General features: G+C 42.5%; 1 long non-coding RNA gene across 1 annotated transcript; it reads left to right on the forward strand.

Moving 5' to 3' along the window:
• Nucleotides 1-519: 519 nt before the first annotated feature.
• On the forward strand, nucleotides 520-5,705 carry LOC135228569 (uncharacterized). The gene is made up of 4 exons (XR_010319122.1): nucleotides 520-2,465; nucleotides 2,676-2,769; nucleotides 3,169-3,260; nucleotides 3,347-5,705. It is a non-coding gene; the product is annotated as an uncharacterized LOC135228569 (long non-coding RNA).
• The last annotated feature ends 526 nt before the right edge of the window (nucleotides 5,706-6,231 follow it).

A 6,231-nucleotide genomic window follows, 5' to 3' on the forward strand; every position in this document is an offset into this window, starting at 1 on the left:
AACTTTTAAGAGCAAGAAGGTGAACTAAATCAGTGCTTCTCAGGCTTCAATGCCATGAGGCCTGAAGTTCCGTGTTTCTAACAAGTGGTCCACTGACCACTTCACTCCATATAGGTGCTTTTCAAGACATGAGTTCTTCGCCCTCCAAAAACACATGTGCAGCTGTGCCGTTGGTCATTTCAGCCCCTGTGCCTCCCTTTTCTTTTGGGAAGATGAAGCTGTCACCAAAATAGTCCCTGCAGTGCTGGGGCCCAGTGGTAAAGTGAGCACACCACAGCCCTTCCCTTTTACATAAAAGAATCTGCGATCTGGAAGCCCTTTGCCTAAACACAGAAAGAAGTTGTGGTTCTTGTTGCTAGTTGCTTTTGAGTCTATTCTGACTCATGGCGATCCCTTTTGTGAAGAATAGAACTGTGCTCCATAAGGTTTTCAAGGCTGTTAACTTTTGGAAGTGGATCATCAGGCCTGACCTTGGAGGCACCTCTGGGTGGGTTCTAACCACCAACCTTTCATCTACGGTAAGAAGTGGCAGTTATTAAACCTCTATAAAACCAACCAACCAAACAAACCCATTGCTGTCAGGTGATTCCGACCCATAGCGACCCTAGAAGCTTTGCATTAGCCTACAGTAAGTTCCACTAAACCTTCTCCTCTTCTCGCATGTATCCGTTTAAAGATCAGGCAACTCTTTGGAAGTTACTCATATGGCTATGGTTTACACGGGTAAAAAGGTAAAAAGAACACATAGCAAGCTAGATTCACAGCAACTTGCCTCATTTGTCTCCTCTGTAGTTTTAAGTAACAACCAGGTAATCTCTACAATTCAGGTGGCCTAGAGATGTCTTTACCTCTGAGGGGAATTGAGAGTCCTATAATTTCCAATCAGATTATTCTCTAGGCCCTTTAAACTTGCTCATTTTTCTCCACTGCAGGCATTCTCCAAGTGTGATAGCCTCACTGGTAGCAATAGACCTCATCTGGGAACTTGTTAGAAAATGCAAATTCTCTGGCCCTCAGAATCAGAAACTCTGGACGTGGGGCCCAGTGACCTGTCTTTTACAGATCCTCCAGGTGATTCTGATGCCTGCTAAAGTTTGAGAACCAGTATTCTAGTGCATGGCATTGTGGTTTGGGGGGCATGCTAAAGGGGAGCGGGGTGGTGGGAGAAAGCCACCCCTGAGGGGAAAGTCTTTTGTAACTAGTATATTTAGAACTGCTAGTACATGACGATAATAAAAAGCAGATTGATCTTTTGAACTGGCTGTTTTAAAATTCTGTACAGACAGTGAACCTTGCACCCATAGATGGCCATCCCATATCCTGCCCCCCTACCACCACCACCTCCCACCAATCCTACCCACCTACTGCTATGCCACTGCTGTTATCAGTGTTCTATAGGTAGATTGTGGTTCAGGGCTAGGATTCACAGGCTCTCTCCCCTCTCTAGATTCCCTCCGTTGCCTTGGCTTATGAGAAAGCTGAAAGTGACATAATGGACAGGAAGCCTCGCCACGAGAAGGACAGACTGGCGAACAAGCCACTCGCCCTCTACTCTTTCCCGCACATTGGTGTGATAAGGGCATCTCTTACCTGCCGCACTAGGGTCCACCCAAGAGAATTCCCTTGAGACAGGTCACAATTGTGTTTTTTCTTTTGGGATGGGGTTGGGATGACAGGAGGGACTGACAGGAATATTATAGAACCTTACTCTCTTATTCTTTTAGGCCTCATGCAATCCCTGGGAGCTTTTGTTGTCTATTTCACTGTTTATGCACAAGCGGGGTTTAGACCCAGCACTCCCATTGGCCTCCGGGTAAAATGGGAAAATGACGATATGAATGACTTGGAAGACAGCTATGGACAAGAATGGGTAAGGGAGGGGAAAGCTCTTCCCTGAGCATCCTATTGGTTCTCCCCTCCTGTCACTGTCCTGCCCTGATAGATGCTGAAAGTTCATTTTCCTGAACTGCCTTAGTGAGACACAGAGAGTGAAACTTTTCTCAGTTATTAGGGCTTTGGCCTTTGCCAGGACTCAGCCTCATCTCTCAAATTAGATCACAAGAGCTAACCTTTTTACATTAGTTTTGCAATTGGTATGGAAGAGTGACTAGTCCAGCAACACCCACAACTGGACCAAATAAATTAGCATTCTTTCCCTACTCACCCGGTTAAAGTGGAAATCGATATGTTTCTTTCCAAGACAAAGAGGCCATCTGCTCTCAGTCTTGGTGAAGCAGGGGAGGGAATAAAGCTTTGCAGAACTGCGTTGAAATTTCCCTAGAATATTTCCTCGTGAGTCTCATGGTCTCCTCTGCCTCTGCTCTCTGACAGACGAGGTACCAGAGGCAGTACCTAGAATGGACAGGCTACACAGCCTTCTTCATTGCCATTGTGGTCCAGCAAATAGCAGGTCTGATCATCAGGAAAACCTGGAGAAACTCCATTTTCCAGCAAGGTCTCTTCAGGTATTGACAATTTCTGATCTCATGGCTTAACTCTGGGCCTGCAAGGCCAAGGGTCAAGAGGTCTGTTGATTCCAAGGGCCCAACTATGGCCTTGCCCTTAATGCACAAGGCATTAACTCTGCTGGGTGGCAGCAGTCTGCTGGGTGGCAGCATCACGATCCCATGTGAATTCAGAATCTGCTTCCTTTTGTATGTCTTGCGGCAACAAAGTCATCTGGGTAGGGATCGCCTCACAGATCATCACAGCGTTAATCCTCTCCTATGGCTTCGGGAGTGTCACAGCCCTGAACTTCACTGTGCTCTGGTGAGTTCACCTTGCAGTGGTGGTGGAAAGGAAAGAACCTGCCCCCATTCTGAGATATCACAAAGTAAATCAACATTAGACTTTTAGAGGTTTCTTTCCCCTTCCCAAGTCTTGCAAAAGAGAGAAAAGTATGAGTCGATTCTGTATTAGTCAAGAGGCTTTGACCAGTCCATTTGCCCAGAAGAGGAAATGGGTTTTCCACTTCAAAGGCAAATGATGCTTCTACCATCACAGCCCAGGTTAAATAAAAAGATTTCATCTTTATATTGTGTGATCCAATGAATTTGTTGTTATTTCCAGTAAGGCAGGGAAAATGAACCAAAGCCCTCTCCCTATTGGTTGGGGTTGAGCCTTTCCTTGGGGTGCACTGGGATTTACCTTCCTCCCTTCTGCTTCCAGGGCTCAGTATTGGTTTGCGGCTGTGTCATATGCTATTCTGATTTGGGTGTACGACGAGGTGCGAAAATTCTTCATCAGGCTTTACCCTGGAGGTAAGTAGTAATGTGATTTGTGAGGCTTTGTTTAACAACTTCAACACACTTGATTTCTAATTGACTTTTTTTTCCTACCTCTCTAGGTCATGTAGTATTAAGACCACCTTATTTCCCAATTCTCCCAACTGCACATTGGTGATGTTCTTCGGTTTTTTTGGGCCAGTAACCGGAAGATCTCTTGGGCAATGGGGACACCATCCAAATTCGTGCAAGAGAAGGAAAAAAACTGTATTAAAGTGATCCAACTGATGTTTTATATTTTTATTGAAGTTGAGATTCAACTATTTGTATATGATTTTTATCTCCATCTCCCTGTTTTAAAATAAGTGAATTTCGAGGTAACATTGCAGGGAAGAGGGCATGTTTATATGTACATAAATTTCAAGTCTTGTGTAACCCAGATATCTTCTGGGGTCTCACTGCTCCTTAAGCTCTACATAGGATTGCTCAGACCTCCATTCCACACTCTACTGAAGGTCTAAGACCTCCCTAAGATTTCTGTAAATTCCTGGGGAACTTATATTTTCATGGCCACCTTACACAAAAAAAGGCTAATTCAGCTGAAGGTTTGCAAGAGATGGAGGTGGCAGCAGGCTTATATCATAGCAACCCAGACCATCTCAAGTTTGACTCTAAGACATCCTTTTCAAAAGTCCTCAGCCATCTTGCCATGACACAGTTTTACTGGCCGCATCAGCCCTCGTCCCAACTTCTTGCCATCTCACCAGTCCTTTTAGGCTCTAATTCCTCCCATGTTACCTTCCTTCTCTCCCAGCCTCCAAATTGTCCCTCCCCCATACCTCTCACCCACCACACACCCACTGCCCTCGAGTGGATTCTGATTCATAGCGACCCTGTAGGACCAGAGTAGAACTGCCCCATAGGGTTTCCAAGGCTATAATCTTTACACAAACAGACTGCCACATCTTTCTCCCATGGAGTGGCTAGTGGGTTGGAACCGCCGACCTTTTGGTTAGCAGCCCAGTGCTTTAACCTCTCGCCACCAGGGCTACCCCTCCCCCCACCTCTAGACCTGTAATTTAGCCTTCTTCAGCTCCTCCAAAACTGAGCTCCATTCTGCATGTCCTAATTCAAAATGCTTATTGATCCAAAGGGCCTTTCATTTACTTAGATTCCACCTCAGTTAGAAAGCCATTTCTGTTTAAAAAGGAATATTTATTTCTTGTAAAACAGCTGCAAATCACTCTCCAGCAGCACTCATTTTATGTCAATCATGAACTTTCATGTTTTCACTTAAATTTATTCATGTTTTCACTTAAATTTATTCATGTGTGACACATTGACAGGCAAGAGAGCTTTCATTTTTAAATAAAAGATGTTTTGAAAAACCAGATCTAATTATGGTGTTCTAGTTTTTTTAGTTAGAGTTTTTCTTGAATGCAGAGCATAGGACACACAAAAAATAAGGCGTGATTTTAATTTTTTTTTTTTTTAACTTTTTTCTGGCAATTAACTACAGAAGGCCAGAAAATGTAGGGCCTACTTTTTGGACTCTCCCCTCACCAGTATTCCTGCTCTGTATGCTATGCCTTCTTGATGTGCCCACATTTCTGAGTCAGGGTTTCCATGGGAGTGATACATCCTCCATAAGCAACATTCTAGGGAAAGCCGTTATCACAGCCTTCCCATCTATTGCACGCCCAAAACAAATCTGATCTGATACTGATCTGATAGAACCTGAAAATTATATTTGGTTAAACTTTTCCCACTCAAATGGCCTACCCCATCACTTTTCTCCATCACAGAGATTAAGGCATATGCTCTGCTGATGGCTCCAAAATTGGTATCTCTGGAACAACGAAAGGGAGATTTAGAGCCATTGCTCTCTATCGTGGTTTTCTCGGGGGCCACATCTAGGGACATGAAATAGATAAAGGGACCATTATTGTTACTTTTGTAAATAAATTATAACGTACAGTATGTACCGTGTGTGTGTGTTTAAGTTAAAATAATGTCTCTGTCCTTGGGGGTTTTAATCTCTGTTTGTAGCCGCAATTATCTCTAGACTAATCTCGTATCAGCAGCTCCAGTGAACCGGAAACCTTTTGTAGCCATAGTTTGGACAGCTTGGTAATGGCCTTCTCATTCCAATCTTGCCAAAAAGCCTATGCTTTTTGATTTCTGTTTCCTGCCAGGCAGGCAGAGTGCTCTTGGCTGTGAGGGTCTGTAGTTCTGTCCTGCCAGAGCTGGCAGAAGAGGGTATAAATAGAGCACACCGCTTCAGGAATTAACTTGGGGCTGGATAACTTTTGTATTTTGTATAAACCTAGTCTTGCAAAAAGTTGGCACTCAGATATTTGTAAAATGAACAAATAACTAAGAAATCCCAGAAATGAGACTGGCTAATCAAAAAGCTTTACTAAGTTGTAGACAGAAAAAAGTTAAAAAAAAAAAAAAATCCCATACCAGGGCTTTTTTGAGGGCACTGTTTAACTGAACCACTGAGGCCTAGCAAAATAGCAAAGTTAATTTAAATCTGAGTGGTGTGGCAGAACTCCGAAATAGATAAAAGGTGATGGTGAATTCATAGAATCTTTTTTTTTTTTAAAAAAAGTTTTATTCTGATTAAAAAATTATAGCTTGGTTTAGAAAATTTCGGCTGTACCTGAATAGTAAAGAAAATTAAAATCACCCTGTGTCTCACTACCTGGTAATATCCTTAAATGAAAAAGTAGTTACTTCTTTGGGTCCTTTTACACATATTTTTAGGAAAAATTGAAACATAAAATTTTCTATTCTGCTTTTTCATTTATTAAAAACATGATTTTAATGACTGTACAATATTCCATAGTTGAGTGATTTTACTATAGCCCCATTGTTGAGTAGTTAATTTATTTTCTACTATTCATCTTTGTATTTAAAAAAAGTTCAGCCTGTTCTTAAATCTTATACCACATCTCTGATTATTTAGAATAGATTTTTCAAAATGGAATTAAGGGGCTAAGAG

The sequence above is a fragment of the Loxodonta africana genome, chromosome 23 (genome assembly GCF_030014295.1).
Source record: "Loxodonta africana isolate mLoxAfr1 chromosome 23, mLoxAfr1.hap2, whole genome shotgun sequence".
Taxonomy (NCBI): domain Eukaryota; kingdom Metazoa; phylum Chordata; class Mammalia; order Proboscidea; family Elephantidae; genus Loxodonta; species Loxodonta africana.